The sequence below is a fragment of the Natator depressus genome, chromosome 10 (genome assembly GCF_965152275.1).
Source record: "Natator depressus isolate rNatDep1 chromosome 10, rNatDep2.hap1, whole genome shotgun sequence".
Taxonomy (NCBI): Eukaryota; Metazoa; Chordata; order Testudines; family Cheloniidae; genus Natator; species Natator depressus.
This window is the reverse complement of record NC_134243.1, coordinates 34,869,103-34,897,001: the sequence shown is the minus strand read 5'-3', so window position 1 is coordinate 34,897,001 and position 27,899 is coordinate 34,869,103. Positions and strand designations below refer to the sequence as shown.

General features: G+C 44.3%; 1 protein-coding gene across 4 annotated transcripts in view; it reads right to left on the bottom strand.

Moving 5' to 3' along the window:
* The window catches only part of RAB11FIP3 (RAB11 family interacting protein 3), a 166,005-nt gene that overhangs the window by 45,591 nt on the left and 92,515 nt on the right, over nucleotides 1–27,899 (bottom strand). The window lies entirely within an intron of this gene.

The following is a 27,899-nucleotide window of genomic DNA, read 5'->3' as shown; positions in this document are numbered from 1 at the left end:
GTCAATCAGGAAGTGAGGGGGTGGGTGTGTGGGTGCGGGAGATGGGAACAGGGAATGGGGGTGGGGAAATTGGAATCATGTTTTGCTAAAGGGGGAAATGGGAACAGGGAATGGGGGTAAGGAAATTGGAATAATGTTTGGCTAAGGGCAGGAATGGGAACAGGGACACAGGTGTAAGGCTCTGTGGTGTCAGAGCTGGGAAGGAGGATACTAAGGAAGGAAACTGGAATCATGCTTGCTGGAAGTTCACCCCAATAAACATTGAATTGTTTGCACCTTTGGACTTCGGGTATTGTTGCTCTCTGTTCATGTGAGAAGGCCCAGGGAAGTAAGTGGGTGAAGGAATAAGCCCCCTAACACACTGGATGAGGTATGCCATCCAGTCCAGTAGACTGCTGGAAGAAGCACCATGCATGGTCACTTATGGTCTTTGAAGAGTCACCTAAGAGCTGTTCATCTCATGGAGTCTTGGGGGAGAAGAAATGGAGTCCAGTGCAACACTTAAAGCACCATAAACCTCGACTACATTAGCATTTTTCAGGGTCTCCCATGGCTCTACCACCATCAGTGCAGCAGCCTCAGTGCTAGCAAAAGGTGAGAATATTAGCATGGAGAGGACACATTTTTACTAGGTCTAGATGACTTGGTGGTAAAAACCACCTGCGTTCTGTATACATTGAGAAAATTCCCAGAAGAGGGTAGGCCTGACTCTGATTTCACTTCACTCAGATTTAAACCAGAAAAACTTGATTGATTTCTGTGGAGTTACACTGGTACAAATGAGATCAGGATCAAACCCAAGCTCTTACTTCATTTTGAAAACTGATGTCTGGGGACCTCTGTGGAAACTTCGTTAAGGAGAGCACGAGGCTTCTTTTCCATCCCACCCTTATAGCACAAGAGTTTTCTAGCAAGTGAATGTGTGTGAGGTGCGATATAATTTGTGTTTTCTAACTGCTGTGTGCATATATTCCTCCAGAGGCCTCCAATTTCTTTCTGTTGTGCAAAATCAGCATCAACTCTTGGGTAATTTATCGCAAGTGACTAAGACACACACACACACAAAGTCATTTGCTGATTAACATCTTTCAATCCAGCTTCTACCTTTGAAAACTGTGCAGCCTTTGTTGTAAGGTGAATAACGTATGAATCCACCTGCAATTTCTCACACTGTTGGGTGCCTCTAATAATACGTAAGACTAAGTTATACTGCAAGGAACGTATACGAAAGCACCTACTTAGTGTGCAATACTCTAAGGACAGAAAGCTCTATGCCAGCAGTGTGAGACAGGGGAAGGGTATGTTAAAATGCAAGAGCCATTGTCTCGAGTATAAGGGAAGGACTTTTACCTTGTGAAAGCAGGTAGAAGTTCATCAGTTCAGTCCATTCACTTACTTTCCACACATTGGTTGTGATCTCACAGAGCCAATTCAAACAAAACATTGTTTTGTCCATTAGTCGGCAGGTCGCTTAGCCCCATCGCCATTTGAGCCATACACTTTCTGTTTGTACGCTAGGTCCACTGAGGTTGCAGCCACAAGAAGACAGGAAGCGCTTAAACACTGAGTTAGAGTGGTCTTGTGGTTAGAATTTTTTGGGGGGAGGGTTGTGGGTTCAGTCCTTGAGGGGGCCATTTAGGGATCTGGGGCAAAAATTGGGGATTGGCCCTGCTTTGAGCAGGGGGTTGGACTAGATGATCTCCTGAGGTCCCTTCCAACCCTGATATTCTATGATTCTAAGGCCTCACATAGCAAAGATGTGCTCAGCTTTATGCTTGTGAGTAGACCCACTGACTCGCCAATAATTCTCTCCAAAACACACTCCTAATGTCAAAGTTAAGCATGTATGTAAACCCTTACAGGACCAGAGCCTAAGTCACCAAGATGATGAGATCAGGTAGGCCAGTTTAATGCTGCTCAAGTGGCAGCGAGACCTTCGCCAACTAGCTAGATAACAAGGGAAAGAGGCTTTCACTAACCTTAAAAAACATACTCATAGGCATAAAGTACATGCTTTAGTATGTTAGTACGTTGCTGGATTGGGACCTTACTTCCTGTAAGTGATGGGCAGAATCTTAACGAGGCCCCAGGAGTATGGGTAGAATGAGGACAGAGGAGATCGGAGGTCAGCCCTGGGAAAAGTAGAAGTGCTCAGTGCTCACTGCAGCATGGCCTCTGATGTTTGCTTACAGATACATTAGCACAGTACGTTGGAGAGAATTATTTGCACTCCCCTACTATAATACCAATAGGAAAGCAACTATGTCTGCGTCTACTATTGAAATACGAGAAGGAGGAATGGTAGAAGAACTGGATGAATTTTTAGTGCTAATACAAATTAAGCCAACTGCTAGCACAGACTAGACTTCCATTTTAAAAAAAAAGGAGGTTTTTGTGGTAGCTGTGTTGGTCAGGAGCTGGTCACATTTCACCATTGGACAGAATATTTCCAATAATACAGACTTCCTCAGCGCTCTTTTGTGGTGACAGTATTTAGAACAAGCCAGCCTCTTGGTTTATGAGGCCAACAAACTTCTGTTCCAGATTGGAACTGCTCTGCTACACAGGAAATAAGAAACCTGATACAAGAGAAAGTTCCAACAGGCAATATGAGGGCATGTCAACACTATGTCCACAGCTGCCAATGTTTGTCTATAGATCCAATTGCAAATTTCAGTGGAATATTTTTATCTGTGTTTTCCCACTAGGTTAAAAGAAAGTCTTTCAATAATACTATTTACAGCTTTCGGTTATGAAGTCCAAAACAAACTCTCCATCTCTTTTTCAAGAAAGACAACTTCCCAATAACGCCCCCCAGTCTTTTAAAAGAGTTTTAAAGCACACAAGTACTATGCTCGAAAACAGCATTACAAACGTAAAAAAATTAAAACCCCCAAATCCTTAAAAACAAATATTTCATAAAAAAAATAAATGCAGTTACGGTCACTAGTCTATCACATCATCTAGAAAACCCAAGCACATAAAACAGTTAAGAACATGGCAATCTTACTCCGCCCACAGGATAAACATTTCTGATCCAGTATAAAGAAACATTTCATTACAACAGTTCAAGGACATGTAACTATGTGGAAAGTTTGAAAGAGCAATCAGCTGTTTTTGAAATAGTAGTCGAAGTGGTAGACAAGACAAAATTTTGAAGCTTTTTTTTTTTTTTAAATTAAATGATTTGGAACTCAAACAGTCTCATAAAAAATTCTTCACATTTTGCAGAAGACACTCTCTTTTGCTTTCAACGCATGACAATTTTCAGGCCAAACCGATTTTCCAGACAAAAGTGGTAAGAAGACTAAAACAGGATTTTATAATGGAAATGTAATTGCAACTTTAACTACAGACAGATGGCAATGTCTCTAACACAATAGAACACCCCATGTCCATGATAACAGGACAAGCAAAAGCACATAGAACTCTGATCACTTAAGAAAAGAAAAGGGAACCATCAATCAATCACTTCAAAATAAATAACAGACTTACTCCTACTGGATGATTTTGTAGCCTTTGTTATCATATAGGTATAGAGACATCCCTGCTAAGAAGGAATGTTACTGAAATAAAGGGAGAAGTCTATCCATATTCTTGTAATATTTTAAATAAAAGTTGGGAAAAACTTCACACACACACACACACACACACACACACACACACACACCCCCACCTCACTCATCACTTCACATCCAATTTGAATACACTGGCTGCTGTTGAAAAGTCAGCTTTTTAGCACAAAGTAGCAAATGTTAACTATTGACATCTGAGACACTTATCAGTTCCCCCTGCAATTACAATAAGAAATATTTTAACTGTAATCTCTTGTTTTTGTAAATGTTCACTTTTTAATATCCATGTAATACAAAACAGATATATAAAAATAAATTCTACCCCTAAGGAATCTCCCATGCTGTTATTTGCTTTATGTATAAGGTAAAAAGCTTCTTTTTATTGAAATTATATGTTAAATCTCTCATTAATGGAAAGAAGGGAGACCTGAACATTCCTAATTTTTGCACATCATGTGACAGGCTCTGGTATGCTTTGGAAGTTACTATATAATGAAAGATTTTTTATTTATGTTCTGATTAAGCTCTGAACACACTTCTTGGCATTAGAAACAGAAGGCTATCAATTTTTTCTAACAGTGATTCTGACTAATGCTTAGATTCCTGTTCTGTATGGCACTATGCATATGGTTTACTTTTATTATTTATAGCAGAGGTCCCCAATCTGTGGTGTGTGCCCCCCGTCGGGGGGGAATATTCCGGGGGGATGGGGTGGAGGGGCACAGCCGGGGCCTGGACCAGCCCCCTGGGGTCAGGAAGGGAGCGCCACTCTGCTCTGCTCTTGGCCCTGGCCACCAGCCCCACACTCAAGGATTTGCTCCGCTCTCAGCCCCATGTGCAGGGATCCATCCACTCCTGGCTGCTGGCCCCACATCCGGGTTCCTGGCTCCCGGCCCCGCACCCAGGGATTCACTCTCTGCCGCGGCTGCTGGCCCCACGCCCAGGGCCCTGGCTGCTGGCCTTGGCTCCAGCTGAGGTTGTGCTCCCACCTCCAGCCTCAATCCCCTTGCCCCTGTCTGTGTCCCCCCTCCCAGAGCCACGGCCCCACTCCTGGCTGGGTGGAGACAGGGGTAGGAGGGGAGCGCAAGGTAAAAAGTTTGGGGACCACTGATGTATAGTCTCAAAAGATTCCTGCCACTGGCTTCTCTGTATATTTGAAACAAACCTTCTCTGATACGTAATCTCTACCTAATTATGCAAAACCTTGCTTTGGTGGGCATATATTATATTTTCCTTTAATCTAATTTGTATGTAATCTCAAAAGTAAAAAATACACACACACACACACACACACACACACACGCACCCACCCCCCTGAGGACTGGCAACACCTGCTGGCCTGACAAGCCAAGGACTATAAAGGCTGGGAGGGAGCCAGAAGGCCGGGGGGCAGCAAGGGAGAAGTCAGTCAAGGAGGGAGCTGGAGGCCTCCTAGCTGAAGGCTGACTCTGCCTGTAAAGCTTGTATATAGATGGACACTGGTGGTGGGACAACTTTACATAAATAAAGACACGGGTGTTGCACAACCCTGAAGCCTCTCTGAGTCTTACTGGGGAGAGCAAGTGGGGCCCAGGAAGAGGGGCGGGTCATGAACCCTGTTACACACACACAGACACACACACACACACACACGTTTCAACTGCTTGATAACCCAAGTGTTCCTTAGAAGCAGCAGTGTGCAGGACTGTGTTTTACATTTCACTGCACAGATTAAATATTAAACCTCAAGACAAAATGCGGGGAAGACAGGCTTATATGTTATACCTAGTTCTCCCTTTCCAAAAGCAAGCACTAAAACGGTTACAAAGTTAAAATATATCCTGGCAAAATCTTGCATTTCAACTTAGCCGAAAGTTCCTTTTACAGCTGCATTTAAACAGCTGTCTACAGCAACTATATAAAACCATTTGCGGGCTCCCTCTAACAAAGATTGCTCTTATATTAACAGGCAAGATGTAAGCACATTTTCAAAGAAATCCCTGATACAACATGGCACGTAAGATCTGCTCTTAATGCTTTATAAGGGATCATACAGACAAGTAGATATTCCATGTACAGAATGCAAATGGATTATTGTGAATATTTTACCTCCATTTAAGTAAATACAATACATTAATAAAAAGTTGAGTAAGTTTTTATCAAGTAAGATAAAGTTTAACTGAAATTCCCATTTCCTTTCTTAAACGTGTCCTGAGTTACTGTAGGTAAGCTTCAGGGCTAAAAAGCAATACAAGGAGGGTTAAAAAAATACAAGAAGGGTTTAAAAAAGCAGCAAAATCTTATATATGCTAAATGAATAATTAGCATCTCCTTTGAAATGAAGCCTTACACAATTAAACAAGCTTTCTTCAGGCCATGAGAAAGGCATTCTTGGTGGTAGCCTTCAAGTATGGGCTAGTGGATCAGATGGAATAATGCACCCACCAACACAGGCTATAAGGGAGAGTAGTCATACAAATCATCAAATGTATTGTTCTGCTTCCACTGTCAGAGTCCAGGCCTACCAGTTGCTACAGAACAGCATTAATAGGAAGAGTTCTCTCTGTATTAGCCTTCCCTTCCTGCTACAACCCCATATTTTGGGACAAACTCAGTCCTAATACGAAGCATCAGTAGAGTGCATGGGCATGGGAGTTCCACAGAGACCAAAAGGAGGTATTCCCCTGTCCCAGGCTGCAAAACAACAGCTCCCACTGACAGCAGCATCTGAGCAACTGTTAAGACTCTGGCAGTGGTCTCCACTTTTGCTGTGCTCCTGCTCCGGGAGGTGGGGGGGGAAGAGTGCAGAAGGCCAGGAACACACAGCTGTTCCTCAGATGTGTGCCTTCTATGCCCCACTTCAGGAGAGGAGGAGCTCCTGGGAGCTGCACTTTATGGCACTCGCTGAATCCAGGCCAGACACTGAATGGGCACAAAGTCTGAACCTTTGACCATTCCTACACTAAGGGAATTCTGCAGCGTTGCATTCCCAAGGAATTCATCTATTGTGTAAAACACGGGTAGGCAACCTATGGCATGTGTGCCAAAGGCAGCATGCGAGCTGATTTTCAGTGGCACTCACACTGCCTGGGTCCTAGCCACCGGTCCGGGGGACTCTGCATTTTAATTTAATTTTAAATGAACCTTCTTAAACATTTTAAAAACCTTATTTACTTTACATACAACAATAGTTTAGTTATATATTATTATATATATTATAAAACTTATAGAAGGAGACCTTATAAAAACATTAAAATGCATTACTGGCACACGAAACCTTAAATTAGAGTAAATAAATGAAGACTCAGCAAACCAATTCTGAAAGGTTGCTGACCCCTGATGTAAAAGTATCCTTACTGTCCTTAGATGTAGCAATACCTCACACTTTTCATCTGTGGATCTCAAAGCATGTCACACACATTAACTGATTCCACCTCCCATCATCCCTGGCAGGTAGGGACTGTACGTACAATGTATGTCTTCTCCTTTCATGGGAGGAGTCTCAGCTTTGGCTTTTAGAATCATAGAATATTAGGGTTGGAAGAGACCTCAGGAAGTCATCTAGTCCAATCCCCTGCTCAAAGCAGGGCCAACACCAACTAAACCATCCCAGCCAAGGCTTTGTCAAGCTGGGCCTTAAAAACCTTTAAGGATGGAGATTCCACCACCTCCCTAGGTAACCCATTCCAGTGCTTCACCACCCTCCCAGTGAAATAGTGTTTCCTAATATCCAATCTAGACCTCCCTCACTGCAACTTGAGACCATCGCTTCTTGTTCTGTCATCTACCACCACGGAGAACAGCCGAGCTCCATCCTCTTTGGATTCCCCCTTCAGGTAGTTGAAGGCTGCTATCAAATCCCCCCTCACTCTTCTCTTCTGCAGACTAAATAACCCCAGTTCCCTCAGCCTCTCCTCGTAAGTCATGTGCTCCAGCCTCCTAATAATTTTCGTTGACCTCTGCTGGCCTCTCTCTAATTTGTCCACATCCTTTCTGTAGTGGGGGGACCAAAACTGGACGCAATACTCCAGATGTGGCCTCACCAGTGCCGAATAGAGAGGAATAATCACTTCCCTCTATCTGCTGGCAATGCTCCTACAAATGCAGCCCAATATGCCGTTAGCCTTCTTGGCAACAAGGGCAAACTGACGACTCATATCCAGCTTCTCGTCCACTGTAATCCCCAGGTTCCTTTCTGTAGAACTGCTGCTTAGCCAGTTGGTCCCCAGCCTGTAGCGGTGCATGAGATTCTTCCTTCCTAAGTGCAGGACCCTGCACTTGTCCTTGTTGAACCTCAGATTTCTTTTGGCCCAATCCTCCAATTTGTCTGGGTCACTCTGGACCCTATCCCTACCCTCCCTCGTATCTACCTCTCCCCTCAGCTTACTGTCATCTGCGAACTTGCTGAGGGAGCAATTCATCCCATCATCCAGATCATTAAAATAATTTACTTGCTAAATCCTTCAGTGTTTATAAAAAGGTCAAGAAAAAGAGTCCTCAGCTCTGCTCCAGGCGCTTTTGACAGTCCTCTCTGGCAAGGAAAGGCCTTACAATTTTGGCAGTTAATTCCACTATCTGCCACTTTTTTTTTTTTTGTTTGTTTTTAAACCTGTGGCATGCCTGTTGTATTCTATACAACATATATTGCTGTTAAAATTCCTGTATGGTCTGTATCCGAGAGCTGCTCTACTTTTCCCCATGTTGCCATGTTTACACATTTCACGGTCAAATTATCTCCTACTCAAAGGCTTTAAAATCTTTTGGTCCCTGCAGTTTGAGCGCTGCTCGTGGTAGAGAATTCTGTACATATAGTACACGGCAATGGCTGCACAGCTGCATTTCTCTGCTTATCTGGAGTTCCATCATGCAGGCTTTCAGGGTCTGGCAATCAGGCCATTGAGTGCCCTGCTGCACGAAGGACGTAATGGAGGAAATGTGTGACACAAATACAATAATATACCCACGGAGATAGGATAAAACAATGGGACATTTTAGAACAAGTTGATAATAAATATTCCATCTGTTTTGGGTTTTTTGGGGGGTCAAAAAGATAGCAGAGATGCAGCCATGCACCAGTTCCACTGAAAAATGGGCTGCAATATATTAGTAGTTACATATTCACATCAAGGGAAGAGGAGACCCCCTGAAAATCCAACTCTACGAGTTACTGTAAACGGTGGTGGGAGATGACCCAATGGATCCAGTGGAAAGAAAAGATTCCAAAATTGAATTGATATTTGAATTTGGAAGGGAGAGTACAAAGGTTTCTGACTGACCTGTATTCAGAACATGTATTTTATTTATGGAGGCAGCATCCTTGGGTGGACTGAGCACAGACACAAGAACACCAGAATTCTTATTCCATCTTTGCTGACACATTGTGACTTGCCAGAGGTAACACAAAGGGACAAAAGTTTTCAAAAATAGTCTCAAGTTTTGCATGCTCAACTTGTGACATTTTGGCCTAGTTTTCAGAGGTGCTGAGCACCTAAAACTCTAAAGTCAAGGGGAGCTGCAAGTCCTCATTACTTCTGAAAATAATTGGGTCCTAGCCATCTCAACCTGGGCACTGAAATACTGAGGTACCCAAAAATCAGAGGAGAACTTTTAAAAACTGGGCTTTAGCCTATAATCCAAAAGGGTATGGACATATGGTGAGGATTAGGTAATGTTTGGAAAGTACCTTTAATGCCATGAAGTTATCGTAAGTACAAAGAATCCTTATTTTAAAAACTGTCTTCTATTCTGTAGTTCTAGATAATGTACCCAAGTGTACTCAAGCTGTTGCAAAGCCCCCAACTAATTCATATCCTGGAGAAGAGCAATTTGTATTTCTCATGCCAGAAAGATCACACATTCACACAGGTGTGGCCCAGTGATGTGGGAAGGGACCCTAATCCAATGAAAAAAATAAAAAACTCTGCTATGTCTACCCCTTGGAATGCCACACAGCCTCTGGAAGCTTGCAGATCTCTTGTTTGGTTTCTTTTTTTGGGTGGGGTGGGGAGGGATAGATTACTGTGCAGATCTGCGCTCCCAAAATTGTCTCCATCAGTCAAGAGAAGAGCGTAACTGGAAGACAGCTGGGTGTACCCCAAGATTCAGAGCGAGTGAGTTTTACTTACTGCAAAAATTCTAGGCCAGGGGTCGGCAACCTTTGGCACGTGGCCCATCAAGGTAATCTGCTGGCAGGCTGTGAGACATTTTGTTTACGTTGACCATCCGCAGACACGGCCCCCCTGCAGCTCCCAGTGGCCGTGGTTTGCCATTCCCGGCCAATGGGAGCTGCAGGAAGTGGTGCGGGCCACAGGGACGTGCTGGCTGCCACTTCCCACAACTCCCATTGGCCGGGAACGGCGAACCATGACCACTGAGAGTTTCGGGGGGCCGTGCCTGTGGACAGTCAACGTAAACAAAATGTCTTGCAGCCTGCCAGCGGATTACCCTGATCGACCATGTGCTGAAGGTTGCTAACCTCTGTTTTAGGCCATACTACATAGTCGCATTCTGCAATGGATAAAAGACAGGGCAAAGAGTGGGGTGAAGGAAGAAACCGCACCTCAGAAAACCAAAACCAAGTAAAATGGTCTATAGCAAAATCTGCTAGACTGGTCTAATGCAGGAGGAAAGATTGCTTATGGTTAAGTCATGAGCCTGGGTGCTATTTTCATATCTGCCATGTACTTCCTGTGTGACCTGGGGTTAGTCATTTGCTCTTTCTGTGCTTTACTTTCCCCATCTGTAAAATGGAGAGAATGTTTTTGTGGAAAATGTAAATTCACTGATGCCTGTAAAGCATTTTAAGTTCTTCACATAGCAGGAGGTACAGTAGTGTAAAATAGCACTAATGTTATTAACAGCAGTAATCAGAGGAAACATATTCACAGCAAGTGCCATTTTATTACTGTGTAGTCATTCCTGCCCCACTCCCGAAAAATATGGGAACTCAATAAAAAGCTATCTGTATTGGGTAACCAGGGATGGCTCACTTGACGATTACCTGTTCTGTTTATTCTCTTTGGAGCACTTGGCATTGGCCACTGTCAGGAGACAGGATACTGGGCTAGATGGACCTTTGGTCTGACCCAGTATGGCCGTTCTTATGTATTCTAAAATCCAGACTTGAAATGCTATTGTCCCTGACCACAGAAACTAGGAACTATGAAAACTTTGTTTTCCTAGTAAACTGCGTATTTTTAGATTAATGCCTGCATTGATTACACAGTGAAAACAATGGGAGGCCATTTGAGATCAGCCGTCCCTTTGCTAGCTGTACAGTCACACAAAATACCTGCCAAGGGTATTTCCAGTTTCATACCGATCTCCATTCTGATGGATCTCCATTGCTGGCTAACAACAAGAACCAACAAAGCCCATTTAGTTAGGTGGCACAAACAGAGAAGACACTTCTTTCTGGAGTAAAGGCCCACCAACTGTACAAAAACCTCCATAACAAAACCGAAACCAAAAGACAGAGTTAAGCAGAAGCGACAACACCACAAACATTCGCTTTGTATTGAGGAAACAAACATCCATTTCCTCTCTCTGCACACTACCTACGATACCTTAATAGTGGCATCAAGACTTCAGGGGTGTTTCAGACAACGCTGGGTGAATCCGAAGCCACCTACGCAGGCTCCAGTGCCACAGTGCATGGTGCGGGCCAACAGCCTGTTCTGAACTCAACACTTGTTCTCCTGTGCTCGTTCCCTTCCCATCAGGTATAGCACAGCAGGTCAGGGAAGGTGACACACAATCACTGACCTGGCAGCAGAGGATCCAAATCAAATAGCTTTGGAGGGACCCCTAGATATCTCCTTACGCCGGCTGTGAGTTCTCTACCAGCACAGCTTGCTTGTCCACAACAGGTGAACGGTGCTCTACAGCGTAACACTAACCAGTGCTGCTAAAAATTAAACAACTTCCAAGACTATGACCCTGTTAAAAAAGAGAACACCTGAAAAACAGTTTGCATGTGGTATGATCTTCCAGTGCCAATATGCAAATATATGCTCTGAGACAGAAAACTATTAAATCGTTTAGCATTTCCGTACAGCTGGTCACCACCTGTAGGACTCTGCGCTCTCAGGTGTGGTAATACCTGATTGTTTCTATGTATTTGGGCAACATCCAGTTTTTTGTAGGAATCTGCGATTCTCCACCTGGGATGTTGACAATTACCCACCTTGCAGGGTACAGCCTTTACAAGTTACAACACTTTTCGAAAGTTCATAGATTCTAGCTTTTTAAACCGGACTTCATTACGGACATATACAGAAGTGTTTTAAGTTAGGCAGGATTTGTACCATATTTATCCAGTGAATATTTAAACAAAGGACTCTCCTAAAAGCAATTACCAATTTCTCACAGAACCTGTCTTCAGTGCTGCAGAACAACCAGCAAGCCATAATTCTTCCTGAAAGAACTCCCCCACCATAAACAGGAACGCAGTGGAGACAACTACAGACACCTTTCGAAAATCTGCAGACACACATGCACACAGAGCACCATGGATGGCAGGGAGAAGAGATACTTTCTAACGAAATTAGATATTCCAGTGGATTTGATGAAAATCAATCAGAACTCTCAGCAGGGTAAAGACTGAACTTCTCTTCATTGCAGTGTCATTAAACTTCTTACCTGCAGCACTGTGGCGTTCCAGATTGGATTGAAATTTTGATCTCCATGAACTAACATGGCTTTCTGTCTTTCCAGTTTTGCAATTCAGTTAGTTCCTCCTTTGAGTTAAATGCTGGGCCCTCAGGTGAGCACACATCGCTGCCTCTCTAAAGGAAAATTCACCTCCAGCTACACATTGTTAACTCCCAGCTATTTCTGACAGGGAGGAGGGAAGCAAAGTTCAGGAAGTATTTGTGCTGGTTTTAACAGACTAACCTCAGGTCTCTAAACAGAGTTCCTTTTGTTCTTGACCTACCAACCTCTCTGATAACAAATGTGTGAGCTAATGCCTTTTTCCCTGCCATTTTACAGATTCATGTGACTTTCAAAAATTATTCCCCTCCTTCCCACTTAAAAAAAGCCACTAAACAAAGACTTGATTCAAGGTGTGCACAATTTCTCTTTCTTCCCAGCACATGACATTCCATATTGAGATTTTGTTTTTGTATTGAAAGGAAGAGCACATCTGCCTCACTCACTGTTTTAAAGCACTCTACAATTGATCTGGGGCACATCCATTCCCAGACTACTGCTCGCTCTCTCTCTCTCTCTCTCTCTCTCTCTCTCTCTCTCTCTCTCTCACACACACACACACAAGACTAGGAATATTACTTTGCTATAAAGGACACAGAACTGAAAAAAAAAATTAGACACAAATACCTTTCCTAGACCTATAAATAATAAGGGGAATGAGGCTTGTAGAAAAGGAGTACTTGTGGCACCTTAGAGACTAACCAATTTATTTGAGCATAAGCTTTCGTGAGCTATTGTTCAAATAAATTGGTTAGTCTCTAAGGTGCCACAAGTACTCCTTTTCTTTTTGCGAATACAGACTAACACGGCTGCTACTCTGAAACCTGTCATTATGAAGTGTGTAACTTTCGGCAAAAGTTCATTTTTTTTGGTTGATAATTACCATAAACTGTTAATAAAGAACCAAAATGTCATGACAAACAAAAGTAAATGGGTTTATGCAGCCCTAATGACATGACTTATTTCTCATTTCTCTAGATTGTCTTCTCAGATGGTCAGGGAACATCATGATCATCTAATCTGACCTCCCGCACATTGCAGGACCCAGAACCTCATCCATTCACTCATGTAATAGACCCCTAACCTCTGGCTGAGTTAATGAAGTCCTCAAAGCATGATTTAAAGACCTCAAGTTAGAGAATCCACCATTTACTCTAGTTTAAACCAGCCAAGTGACCCGGGCCCCATTCTGCAAGGGAAAGCGACAGATAGAAGGGATGTTTCTTACATCACCTGTAACACCTAATAATTTTTTAAAGAGTTAAAACAAAAAAATTCCCCTTCTATTGAAATTTTTCTTTATGCCCTCCTAACAAGGAAGGGCAGCACAAGACACAACAAAGCTCATTAGGAACTTCTCTCTGACAATTATGCTACCTGGGAAGTGCTTAGGTACCGTTTCTCCAAGTTTTCTAGAGCCCTCATTATTGAAACACGTTAAGGCCCCTTGATCTCAGATCAGGATCTCTCTGAAAACATAAGGTTTGAGGGTGCAGAATTCCCAAACCTGAAGTTCCTCTTTTTAAACCATCTCTTGACGTTTCTCTTGGCTTTCTGGCTTCAAATGAACCCACTGCCGTACCCCTCCATGCTGAGGGCTATGGTATTCTGCAGCTATTTGTCATCAGGACTTCAGGAGGGAAGGTGTTAGGTATATTTCAAAGGAACACATTGTAATTTTTAAAAGCTACATGTGTAAGTGTTCTTTTACATTAAATTGTGAGCAACTTGAGGGTGGGAGATGGGAGAACCACACCCCCTCCATACAGTGCTTGGCACACCACAGTGGTCAATACTAATAATGACAGAAATAGTATTTAGCCTTCTTAATCACATAAGTGCTCCATGCCTCTGGTGGCACACATCCATTTATTTTTAATATCTTTAATACTGAAGAACAGATTGTTTGTATCGCCAGAGGTGAGGTGAATGAAAGCTTGGTTGACTTGGATAAGCACAACCTGCAAGCCATAATTCTTCCTAAAGAACTCCCCCACACAAACAGGAACACAGTGGAGAGAACTACAAAGACACCTTTTCAAAAATCTGCAGACTGGTGCCTTGCTGCCCTTTGTGCCTTTGAAAATTTCTCTAATGTGCAAGGTCTTCAGAGCAGCCACATTTAAAAACATTCATGGCCAGATTTGATTTTGGCCCTCGGAGAACAAACACACACACACCACTCTACTAAGCAAGCACCAAAAGGGAAGTGTTTAAACTAAATCATAGAACCTAGGTTTAGAAGTGACCACAAGGGTCACCACCTGCCAAGATGCAGGATTTATTGTGTCTAAATGTTCCTCCTTCCATCCAAAGTGAAGCTTACCCAGTTTTCACACATTTGGGGTTACATTTATTTATAAAAAACATCTTCAATTGTCACAATGGCATTCACCCTCTTACAGAAATAGAAATTCTCTACTGGACTCTCTTCATATGTTTATTCACCTCCTGGACCTTCTTCCAGGAATCTCTTCACAAAGGCTCTACCCAAGAACAGAAAAATATCTCAGTCGTGGGTTACCCAGAGCTTTGCTGGAAATGGGAGGGATGATGAGATCCTTCTATGACATTTTTACTCATGGCACTCTCAGAGCTCTCTCTGAAGTGACAGTTAGGGAAATCCTGAGTTTTTCCTCTAACTCAGCTGCCACCAGAAATGATTCTGCCTTTTGCATCCACTACCACTGCTTTGCTCATCAAAAATGCCATCAGCTCTTGAAGGTCCAACCTCTGTGGAAGTGGCCACTCCCTTAAACAAGATGCTTAGCATCAACAAGGCTGCAACTCTGGGTGGGTCAACTACTCCCAGCGTCATTGGTTTGTTCGAGGTGGTGCACTGGGTCCCAGCTTTTCTAGTTTCCCATCCATTGTATTCAGAGTTGAAGATAATAATTCCATCTCGTTTCCTAAAGTCTGAAGTTTGTTTTCTAAAGTCTTTGCATCCTGTTTTGCTCCAGATAAGACTCTGACAAACTCCCAGACCAAGGGCTCTTTGGCAGGCAGCAAAACAGTCCTGCTGCACTGTCATCTATGAAAAAGAAGCACATATTTTTAAAGCCATTATTTTCCTTTATTTCCCCTCCTTCCCTTTTCTTTAAGGAATATCAGCATCTATGTTGGGCAATTTTGTAACAAACAAAACGAAAAATCTATATTACCCATTCAAACTGATTTAAGGATCCAAACAAAGGGCTTGCACCAATGTAACAATTAAATTTAGAAACTGGATTTAGTTAAGTCAGTACAATTTCTATGTCTACGCTAGCCTTTATGAACATGAGACACCTAAGTAAGTATGATTTACTGGATTTCACCATTACTGTCTTTACATAGTGACAAAGGTACATGAAGATGGCATACAGGACTTTAGCATTATCGAGAGAGCTAGTCACTTGGCCAAACACAAAAAAGTATCATTCAGAAGCCTCCAGCCACCCAGGAGATTCCAAATTCAGCAATTATTTATACTACAAAAAAATTAAATAGGAATTTACATTTCCTTCAGTTAGAACAAGACAGGCTTCTGTTCACTCTGCTGGGATGAAAAGAGAGGTTCTTTTATAGATGATATTTGTTTTCCATTAGGAATTTTTGTTTTTAACTTTTTTTTGCAGAGATACAGAATCACTGTTGCTACCAGATAAAAGGAAGCATTTATACACCTTCAGAGGAATAATACAAATATTCTAGGAAACCATGTATCTACAGTATAAATCCACAGTGTAAAAACAACAACATATTTCAGGGGGTGGTGGGAGTAAACTGAACAATAAACTAAACAAAAATCCTTCGTTAAACTAAAATTAAGATTATTAATATATGGAATATACTTCAGGTGGGAAATTGTACGATGTAGTTTTGTTTTTTTGGTTTTTTTAAATCCACAAGATTTCCTGAAAGCCAGGAAATTGAAAAGTGGAAATTGTACAACACTGTCTCACTGGGGCATCACTTGGGTTCACCGCTTATTGGGCCCAAACCTTGGAGCCTTCAGTGCTCCTGCTTCATGCCATCAGCTCCCTGCAGCGAGTCCACCTGAGTTGGACACCTGCGGGAGACTTCCACACACAAAGGGAACAATACACACCAACTTCCTTGATCTGGAGTGACTCTCAGCCAGTACTGTAAAAGCAGGAGGGTTTATTAGATGTCTGGAACACAGCGTAGAAAGTCCTTAGTTACCATAAAGAATAGAAAGTTATAACTAAGGATGTAAATAACGTTTAAAAACAGTAACCATGAAACCAATTAAAATTCTATCAGTCACATGTTTAAATGTTTACATGGGGAACTACAGGTGCGGGGGAGGGAAGGGAGTGCTGCCAGCCCTGCGGCACGCCCTGCGGCACGCCCAGCCCCATGGCATGCCCGGGGGTCTCAGCTGCCACCTGGTATCCCAGCACACACGGGGATCCCCGCTGCTGCCGGGAAGCACCCCAGGTGCATGGGCCCAGCAGCCCGGCAGGATCCCGGGCGGAGTTTAACCATTAACAGAAACCGATAAGCATCAAGCTTGTTGGTTAACCGGTTAACTGATTGAACTCTTATATCCCTAGTTATAACATAGTCCATTTGGGTTAGTCCCTAGCCCTCTGACCCCTCCTTAAGCCCAGTCCAGAATCTTCTCTCCTGCCTCCAGCAGCCCACACTTAACAACCCCACCTGGCCACTCCCCAGCCCTTTGTTCCCCAGCTGATCATACCCAGTTGGCTTCCTAAGGAGGGTGGGCCATCCATGGTCATTTGTTGCTAGGTGCCAAATGTCCGGACAATTGAAGTAGCCATTGTCTTCTAGGAGTCTCCATGGGCATAGGGCCTGGGCAGCTAACTTTTTTATCAGAAAGTATCCGAGTGTCACAGCTGGTTGACAGCTAGCTGTCAATGGCTATGCCTAGACTAGGATTTTCAGACCCTAACAAGTGCAGCTCCATCAGGTAATTCCAACAGAAGCTGGGGTGTAGATAAGGCTCAGACAACTTTACGGACATGTCACAATTTGTTCAGAGCAAGGTTAGAGGACATCGTAGTGAAGAAAACCTAGAGCCCTCCTAAGTTTTATCTATGCTATACCTTCCTCTTGTCTCACCATTGGTCAAAAAGCATAAAATAGACAAGGCCTTATGTGCATGTCTACACCACACACACACAACCAATGTCAGCAAGTCTCAGATTTCAGGTCAACTGACTCTGACTTGCGCTATGGGCTAAAAATAGAAAGGATAGATGCTGCTGCTCGGGCTGGAGCCAGGCTGTGAAACATGGCAAGGAGGGTGGGTCTCAGAGCCCACCTCCAGCCAGAGCACTGTTCCCTCTAAGCTGTGAGCATGTGCGTGCGCACAGAGATCCTAAACCCCGCACACACGGCGAAACACCGTGCACACAAAAATTTGCACAGAAGCACAACAATTTGCACAGAAGAAATTTTTTGTGCACACGGCCTGTCAAAAATTAGAGGGAACATTGAGCCAGAGTGGGAGCATTTTTTTATTATTATTTTTAGCCTCCGTAGCATGAGCCTGAGTCAGTTGACCTGGGCTCTGGGACTTGCGGCTCAAGGTGGTTTTTTGGTAGTGTAGACATACGTATACCGGCATTTCACCCAAGGACACCTTGAATATTGTCCACCTTAGTTTACTAAGTAGATTGTAGATAGCCTAGCTTCACAGGTAAAGGAGATGTAAGATGATGGATAACAAAATGACCACTGCTGCTGTAAAAAGCTGTTGTAAAGTGAGGGCGCTTGGACGGGTCTGGGTGTATTTAAAGTGCAGTACTTTGCACTGTTCTAGCTCCTTCCATGGCAAGAGAGCAACATGTTTAAAAACATCAATTTATCCTCGCCAGAGGAGTGGTGTTCCTCCTTCATAGATCAGGAAAATTCAAAGTACAGAATAAAGAATACGACGACACTGCAATAAAAGACCCATGGCATGACTGTGGCTGGCCCAGGTCAGTGGACTTGGGCTGTGGGGTTATAATAAAGTTGCACTGAAGATGTCTGGGGCCTGGGCTGGAGCTGGGCTCTGAGACCGCACAAGGGGGCAGGGTCTCAGAGACACTCTCCAACCCAAGCCCAAATGTCTACATTGCTATTTTTAGCCCCACAACCTCAGCGCCACTAGCCTGAGTCAGCTGATGTGGGCTCCGAGACTTGGAGCTGTGGATTTTTAATTGCAGTTTAGACATACCCTAAGTGGGTTTCCTAAAGTCTATGGTAGAGACAGGATTAGACCCGGATCTGACTTCTAGTTCTGTGCCTTAAAGTAAGGAAAAGATTTCCAAAAAAATAGATACATTCAAAAAGGATCAAAGTTGAATCTGAAAGCCAAAAGGTAATTCAGGATAACACCTCTTTGAAAAAGGGGGTCTTACAACACCAACTCCTTCATGTAGCCATATACTCCAATTTTAAAGTGTTAAAACAAACCCACCCTGCTGCCAACACCAATAGTATTTAGATGACAGGTAAGCCTGCAGTTAGAAGAGACTACATCTCAGAGAAAATGTCTGCCCTGGCAGAATTCCTAGATACAGATCTGAACTGCTTCTGTGATCAGATTTCATTATTTTTAAAGCAAATTCCTCTAAATGATGTAGACATTGCTTGTAACATCAGCCTTCATGTATAGAACATTTCTCACAGTGCGGGTGATAACTACGGCAGGTCTTTCAAATCTTCACCTCGCTGGCAGGAAATGACTTACTGGAATCATTCAAAAAGTGCAGAGCTAAGCACTGATCCGGAAGAGAGAGAGAGAGAGACTGTCAAATTCTCTCTCTCTTTCAAATAAGACTCCCACCTCCCATGATACCAACACTCCCTGATACTTCATGCACAAGAATGACTAGTAATATCTTGTGAATGTACTCCTACGAGAAACAGCCTAAAATACATTTATCTTATTGAACAAAGCAGACTAGAGCTACGTGTGCTTTAAATTCATAGTGTGAGGGTGGCATGATTTCCACCAGGTGTGGAGAGGTTAGCCCCAGCTCCAGTTGCGCAGAGCTGGCCGGGGGGTCTCTGAAACCTCTAGCTCATTGGCATTGCGCCAGGGGATATTCTGACCATTGTCCAGCCTGGTTTATAAAACAATCTACATAGCCCAACAGTTGTGTAGATCTCCAAGTGGCTTGTGCTCCTCTCTCCCAGAGCAGAGACCACCAATCACACGGGTGTAGCTGGATCAGCGGATGAACAGAATGCACGATATCTGGAGGAGGAAGGAAATGATACTACTTAGAAAACTAGCTTGAAATCACTAAAGGCTGAGGCCAGGGCCCTCTAAGACATGGACTCCAGGAATTATCTGCACCCTCCTGACACTCCATTCCCACTAGGCAGCATAGCCCAGAGAGGACAGAAAATGTACAGAATTTTAGTTACGTTTCTCCTGGCTGAGACTACCTTTATATACACACTTGTAGAGCATCCAGCACGACAAGGCATCAGATCCTAATGGGGGCCTTTGGCTGCTACTGCAATTTAAATAATACAAATCTTATTTTAAGAAGTGGAAGAGACGCAGGAATTATGCAGCACTGCCCCAGCCTTTTCCCCATTCCCCTCTGTTCGGTCAATACCTCTTTGGCTTTATTTATTAAAATTAAGTTGAATAGCAATGAGGTTTCCAACTTTTCACTGATTGTGTGCCATGGATGTAGGCATTTTAAACGCACATCTACACTCACAGGTTGTCACTGAGAAGCAGGAGCTTTGGGCAGCTGGGCAGTGGCAGATGAGGCTTTGGGCACCTAGGAGGGGCATTTTTTGTTTCCTGGATGCAGTACAAACTTTGGATTCTGATAAGGGGACACATCTCAGTTTGTCTCTCTATTTTGGGAAAGGGCCAAGGATGACAAATTTGAAGGGGGAGGGACCAAGGGCTTGAATTCCTCGATCCCAACTAGAATCACTAAGTGCTACTGCACGCTTCCCCCACATTCCCAGCCATGAAAGGAGGACACTAGCTTGATGTATCTGCTAAAGCGTGCAGAAATGAAATAGTTAAAATCACATTTTAAAGTGGTGGACCTCAGGCTTCAGATTCAACAGTAGAATTCCCACAGGCTGGATACAGGCTCAAACAGGCAGTCCTACATCACCATTACAGTTTCCCATTTGGAAGGTTTTCTTTGCAACCTTAAAGGATATAGATTTCTCTCCCCACCCCTTCATCCCACAAAAGCTTAGATTCTGGAGAACAAGTTTGGCATAATCATACAATTACACATCCACTCAGACGGCTGCATAACCACAAACATACACCGGGTCCTGCTGCCTAGAGGGCTTGGTGAAAGCAATCATTATCAACCACATTGTTGCACTGCAAATTTCTTTTGCTAACCTGAACTTTGCGGCCTTGTCTGCACTGAACAATTTTACTGTGCTAAGAAACATTTATTTCATTTCATCCGACTGAAATGCAGCTGGCTTTCACAAACAGAAGTGCTTTGATAGAGAGCCCAAGGGCTAAAGAAATATTACTAACAGACCTTGGTTTTTCAGGGCTCAATAATAACTGAGACTGCATTGTTCCAATGCCAGTGTAAACAACTCCATCACTAGAGCTCCTAGGCACTAGGGTAATACAAATAACCACAGGGCCAGTAGTTGGAAGGGACAATATCTATTTGTAAAAATTTCACATCATACATCAATTAGCACGTCTTACTTTCATTGATCAATAGTTTGAACAAACTAAAGAGCTCACAGACTTTTTGCTGTTCTAATTTTGAACCATTTAAAATCATCTATTCAGTTTCATCATCTCTGAAATACATTGCATTGATTGGCCGGCCGAGGGCAATGCTGCCAATGCAGTTCTCAGCACCTCTAGTATGATGCACATTTGAACTTTCTGGTTAGCATTTTTTCCTTTGGCAATTTAACACAGGTCACACTCTGTCTTATCTCAGGTTGACAGAAAGTTTAGCTGCTCCACCTGGCTGCCCTACTTGGTAGCTACCAAAAGGGCTCTAGATTGGGGTCGGCAACCTTTCAGAAGTGGTGTGCCAAGTCTTCATTTATTCACTCTAATTTAAGGTTTCACGTGCCAGTAATGCATTTTAATGTTTTTAGAAGGTCTCTTTCTATAAGTCTTTAATATATAACTAAACTATTGTTGTATGTAAAGTAAATAAGGTTGTTAAAATGTTTAAGAAGCTTCATTTAAAATTAAATTAAAATGCAGAGCCCCCCGGACCAGTGGCCGCGTGAGTGCCACTGAAAATCAGCTCCCGTGCTGCCTTTGGCATGTGAGCTGAAAATCAGCTCCCTGCTCTAGATCTTACCATATTCCTTCCAAATCAAAATATCCCTGAGATTATAAATGCTAATATACTCACTGTCTCCCCATCTCACCTGAGTATTGCAAGGATACAGTAAGCCTTGCCGGGCATGTGCACTCTCTCCCCTACTCTCTCTCTTCTCTCTACCCCCTGGGTCAGATCCCTAGTGTTCCTGATTTTGCAGTCATTTCAGGTGACTCAGCCTCCCTGTTCCACAACCCGGCCAAGCCAGGCAAGCCTTCCATCAGGAGGCAGGGAAGAGAGAGATTCTCCAAATGCCCTTTAGCGCAAAGCAGGGCACAACAGGCTCTCAACAAACTCACCTCTTCCACAGAGCCGTTTATGTTTCTGTGCACTTCAAGGCTCTTACTTTTGAGGGCGGCTTCACCTTCCTTACTGCAGGGAGGAGACAACTGTCATTCCCACCATTCTACTAAGAAGTTAATGGAGAGGAGGTAGAAGGTCACGTTTGGAAGAACTAGAAACAGAACCCTGGTGTCTAACATGACAAGCTCAAGCCTCATCCACAGTGCATTTCAGAATGAACGTACCGAATCTATGCACTTGGTTATCCTTTCTAATTCCTAGACAACACTTCGCTCCTGAAATAGAACCGAAGAATCCTGACAACCAATGTCCTTCTCTAATCACTAGACAACCCTCCCCACTCCGACGCAGGAATTGTCAACCTCCATATTCTACTCCAGTCTAGCAATAGTTATGTAACCAACTGGCAAAATATTTTGTGTCTCACTCTGGAGGCCAGTTCACACAAAGACCACTATTCTTTTAAACTCAAGTAGTAGAGCTCTGTGCTGCGGATCTGAAGGTCCTGAGTTCAAACCCTGTTGATGTGTGTGGAGAAGCCGTACACCCACACAACACAGAATTTGTTTTTCCAGTTTTCTATTTACTCAGTTGGGTTATTTAATTCATGAATGAAAAAACATTCTTAAAATAGGCTTTTCAAACATAATTTGTCAATTATGGTGTATGATGTGCAAGAAAACTCATAGGGTCCACATTTCAGTTTTGTCTGTGACACACTGGCAGGTTTGAAAGTTCAGAGGTATGCTTGAACCTCCAGTCACGAGGAGCAGATGAAGCAGTTTAGCTACGCTCTTCTCTGCGTCTTTGCCAGCCAGCAATCTGGCAGGATTTGTTTTGGTTGCTACAGTTACAGAAATATCAAATCTCCTCTAGATAAGAAATGAAAACTTTACATTTCCCCCTATCTTCTACCCTTCTTTCCTCCTCCTCCCTTCCACCCATCCACTTTCCTAACCCAAGCCTCTCTCCACGTTGTTATGACTATTGCAACACAGATCGGTCAAGTTGTAACAGGGCGTTTGGCCTTCTAAAGGTGACCTGCAAAGTGCAAACAGTCGGGCTGAGGCCCTTTTGGGTGCTTTTTTATGTTGCTCTGAAAAGATCCAACAGGTCCTTCCCCCTCTTACAACGAAAACAGATTTAAAAAAAAGACAAACTTTTTAACATTACAGATCAGGGATGGGCAAACTATGCCCCGGGAGCCGCATCCGGCCCTTCAGACATTTTAATCCGGCCCTCGAACTCCCGCCGGGGAGCAGGGTCCAAGGCTTGCCCCGCTCCAGTGCTTGGCCAGGAAGTGGGGTCAGGGCTGGCCCTGCTCCGTGTTGCTCCTGAAAGCAGCGGTATGTCCCCCCTCTGGCTCCTACGCGTAGGGACAGTCAGGGGGCTCTGCACACTGTCCCCGCCCCAAGCAGCTCCCATTGGCCGGGAACCACGCCCAGTGGGAGCTGCAGGGGCAGTTCCTGCAGACGGGGCAATGCACAGAGTCACCTGGCCATGCCTCTGCATAGGAGCTGGAGTGGGGACATGCTGCTGCTTCCGGGAGCTGCTTGAGGTAAGCGCTGCCCGGAGCCTGAACCCCTGTCCCTCTCCCAGGCCCCAACTCCTGCCCCAGCCCTGATCCCTCTCCCGCCCTCCAAACCCCTTATTCCCAGCCCGGAGCCCCCTCAGGCACCCCAACCCCTCATCCCTAGCCCCACTCCAGAGCCCACACCCCCAGCCAGAGCCCTCATCCGCTCCCCACACCCCAACCCCCAATTTCATGAGCATTCATGGCCCTCCATACAATTTCCATACCCAGATGTGGCCCTCAGGCCAAAAAGTATGCCCACTCCTGTTACAGATTCAGGTCTTCCCTACCACAGGTAAGGGGACTATTGTCCCCTTACTAACATTCAGTGGGGGTGTTTTGGTTGGCTAGCTCCCAGTACTAAAAGAAAGCGGAAGGTTCAATGGGAAATCAGGACCCTGAGACTGACAGTCCCCAGGAACAATGGGGAGAGGCCGATGCTCCAGGTCAGCCTGATTGACAGAGCGGGCAGGCTATTCAGGGAGTCAGGAGGGTCCCATCCTCCGTGTGAGCTGGAATTGCCTGGGTCAGACAGAGTGGGGCAGAGTTAATGAGAAAGCAGGGGCCCAAGCTGAGCTGGGGAGCAGAGCCGTGCCAGCTAGAGAGGCCAGAAAAGCAGCCCAGGAAGCAGGTCAGAGCTGGGAATAGAGTAACAGAAGCAGCCCACAGAGCAGACCTGTCCTGTGGGGAGAGCTGCAGCAACCAGAGCCAGGGGGGGCCAGAGAAACAGCCCAGGGAGCTGAAGGCAGAGCAGCAGCAGTGCTGAGGCAGAGTGGAGCTGGAGCAGTCCGGAGCCAGCGAGGGGGACCCTGGGCAGTGGGCCCAGTGCAGGGAGATGCCCCCAGCCAAGAGGCCTTACAGGCCAGACTTGGAGGGGGATCGTAACCCCGATGGGGCGGGGGGCAACACTGGGAAGAAGGGTCCTGCCATCTAGAGCCTGAGAGCATGTGGCCACCACCAGAGCAAGTGTCCAACCTGCAGCATCCCAGCAGCACAGCCAGGGCCTGAGCAGGAGGCCTGGGACTTGTGAGGAACGGATTGAACTTCCCCGACATCCCAGAGATGCTGGTTGTGATGCCCCAGTGCCACAGAGCGGGGTGATGTGTTTTCCTTTAACCTTTCCCATTTTATCCTTTTTTTTTTTTTTTTTTTTTTTAAACACAATTTATTAAACAGCAATTAATTTTATTTGCTTTGACCTGTATGTAATGATCAATGGGTCAGGGAAGCATGCAGTGCAGAGAGAGCACCCCGAAGTGGGGACACCATAGCCCAGGGGTGGGCAAACTTTTTGGCCTGAGGGCCACATTTGGGTATGGAAATTGTATGGCGCACCATGAATGCTCACAGTTCCCGGCCAATGGAAGCTGTCAGGGCGGCGCTTGGGGCAGCGGCAGCGTGTGAAGCCCCCTGGCTGCCCCATGCGTAGGAGCCAGAGGGGGGAATATGCCACTGCTTCTGGGAGCCGTGCGGAGCAGGGCAAGCCCCGAACCCCGCTCCCCAGCAGGAGCTTGAAGACCAGATTAAAGCATCTGAAGGGTCGGATGCAGCCATCAGGCCATAGGTTGCTCACCCCTGCCCTAAGTGACCGTGACAAGGTTGGGGGTCGAGCCCCCCGGGAATCCTGGGCCCAGCCTTGTTGGGGTTACAAGGACTCTGCCACGTAGGAGAGGAGGCCTCTGGATAAAGGGAGTGGGAGCGAGGACTCTGATCCTTTTGCTAGCCCACTTCATCGGGGTATTGTATAAGCCAGGAAAGGTCCCCACAATAGCGGGACCGTTCCCCCGCTTACGCATAGAAGAGGAAGAACTAGGAGAATTATGATATCACAAGTAAGAAGAGTATAGAACAACCACCTTATTAACAAAAAGGGAAGAAGTTTTTATTCAGACTATTTATAACTTTTGTTTACACCTATTTAATTCAAACATTTGGGAAGAAAGATTTTTTTTAAGGACTCAGACGAAGGGGAAGTAGTACTAAGGGCAGGGAGAGTGTGACGCTTATTAAATCCTCCAGTAAAGTTAGGGAAGTATAAAATAAGCAAGAGATTAAGGTATATTTTAAAGAGTTTTCCTGACTCCTTTGTGCATCATAGAGGACGAAAAGAGGGACATTTTATTCCTTTGTGGTTCCCTGTAAGAAATTTCTTCTGAAACCAGACCTCTGACAACTGAGAACAAGGGAAACTAGATGTTACCCATCTCCCTTTGCCCAGCTTAAGGACATCACTGCTTTTGAAACGTGCTCACCTTCACCTAATCCGCAGCCTAGAACCTCGTGCACTGATTTACATGTTTGGGAACCTAAAGAGAGCCATCATCTTAAACGACAATTCTAACTGCATTGCCTTGCCCAGTAAACAAAAAAAAACTGCTGCGAAGTTGTTTGATTGCTGCACACACATACACTGGAAATTCCAACAGGAGCATGAAACAAGGTACTTTCCACTGGAACACCAGAGTCGGTACGCCTAAGGGAAACGTCTGGACTTTTGAAAGTTTGTCTCCTTTTTCCTTTTCTTCCCTCTTATCACCCGGATCAGCCTGAAAGAGGCTTTTGATTATGTCTGTGTTTTATACTGCCTTAGAAATTCTCTAGGGCAGCTCCTCCATACAACCACAGGATGTAAATCCTTAGTTCCTCGCTCAGACTAGCAGAACAGCACAGTGCTTACAGGGTACATCAAAGAAAGCTCACAACACATTTGTTTGTGCCAGCACGCCTCGCTTGCTTTTTCCCCTAGTTTCCCCTCTAAACAGTCCAAGCTTTCCCTGGTATAGCACTGCAGGATGTGCAAAATAAAATGCCAAATACCAGGGACCTGTCGATCAGTTATATTAAAAGGGAAAAGGAAAAAAAAAAACCGAGACACTCATGTATTTTTACACTTGCAAGACTGAGCAATATCTTTCTATCATGCTCCCATTTGCAGAGGCTCTGTGATCTATATTTTCCTTATAGATTGGAAATTATTTCAGGTCGTGCGTCAGAGAACGGTGGTGATTTTTACCAAATACATTCAAAAACACATTGGGCTCATTATCAGCTAAAAGCTACCCCAAATACAACCCCCCAGAAATGGATTCTCAGTTTTAAAAAACAAGCTGCAGGTTTGCCATTCATTTTCCTTCTATTTATGTTTTTATTCTGACAAGTAACTGACAGTAATTCCAGCAGGGTATGCTAAACTTCTCGGTATGGACTTGTTCCCACAATAACAGGTTAATTGCAACACTCTCACACAGCCACTATGAAGTGCTCTTGCTCTATTTCCCTTCCCTTTAAAGACAGACTCTCATCCCCACAATGGCTCGCAGTATCTATGTAGAATAAGCTAAGATCATTAACAGTATGAGTGCAATGGAGCCATCAGTCAAATCCACGGAGTGAATATTTAAAGCCTCTAGCTGGCTAGTAGCAGAGAAAAGGTTAGAAGCAGCTGCAGCTCCCACTTAGCTTAGCCCAGTCAGCAGAGGTAAGAAGCATTTGTGATGCTGAACAAACTGAAAGAGGAATTTGAGAAAATGCATTTCCTCCCCTATCCCTCCAAGTATAAATTGTGGTTTCTCAGTCAAAAGGCTGCAGTCACCTTGCTAAATACAGCAACGGTATTTGTGAGGTTTATTCAAATACCCAAGAGAGCAAGCAAAATGGTGAAGTGTGTACTTGTATCTTCTCCTGCACACAGTATAAGGCAAGACAATGAGGGTATTTTGCACATAAAGAGCCAGACTCCAAATACATAACTTTACACTTAAGGAAAGCCTCCCAATGGAAGAACTTAAGGGTCACACATTAATCAAGCCCCTGGTATTGTTCCCTTTCTACAGATAGGGAAACAGAAGTGATTCCTCCAAGGTTGGAGAGCAAGTATCCGTGGTTTTGGTGAAAAGTGGGAACCAGCCAACAAGCTGTTTCAGTAAATGCCCCGGAAGTGGGAGAAGCAGAGGATTAAAAATAGGAATAGTTTATTCTGATTTTACTTTATACCAACCAGGGTCTTCAAAGTGACACGTGAGAGCCATATAAAACTTACTGTCTTGAAAGCACAAGGCAGCCAGTGGTTGCTTTTTAATGACAAAGGACAGAACAAAGCTGATCAGTGTCAGGTGTATTACCAGGGAACTCAAGAGAGCAGCACCTAGCCCTCTATTGAAGAAAATAGAAGACCAAGAAAATGCATTCTGGGCTGTATATTTATTTGTGATCAAGCAATAGCAGGCATATTTCTATGTAAACACAGAGCAGCTCTGAGACCCTGACCTATCCAGTGGAGTCTCAATATTGCAAACCCTGGAGTCTTCCATTTTAGACTGTTAAAGGCTGGGGCAGTCTGGTAGGCAAGTGAACAAGCATGGGCACCATATACAGGGGGTGCCATCAGGCAAGGCTTTGAAAGACATACTGAATTATATTGGGAAACATTAAAAAAACAGA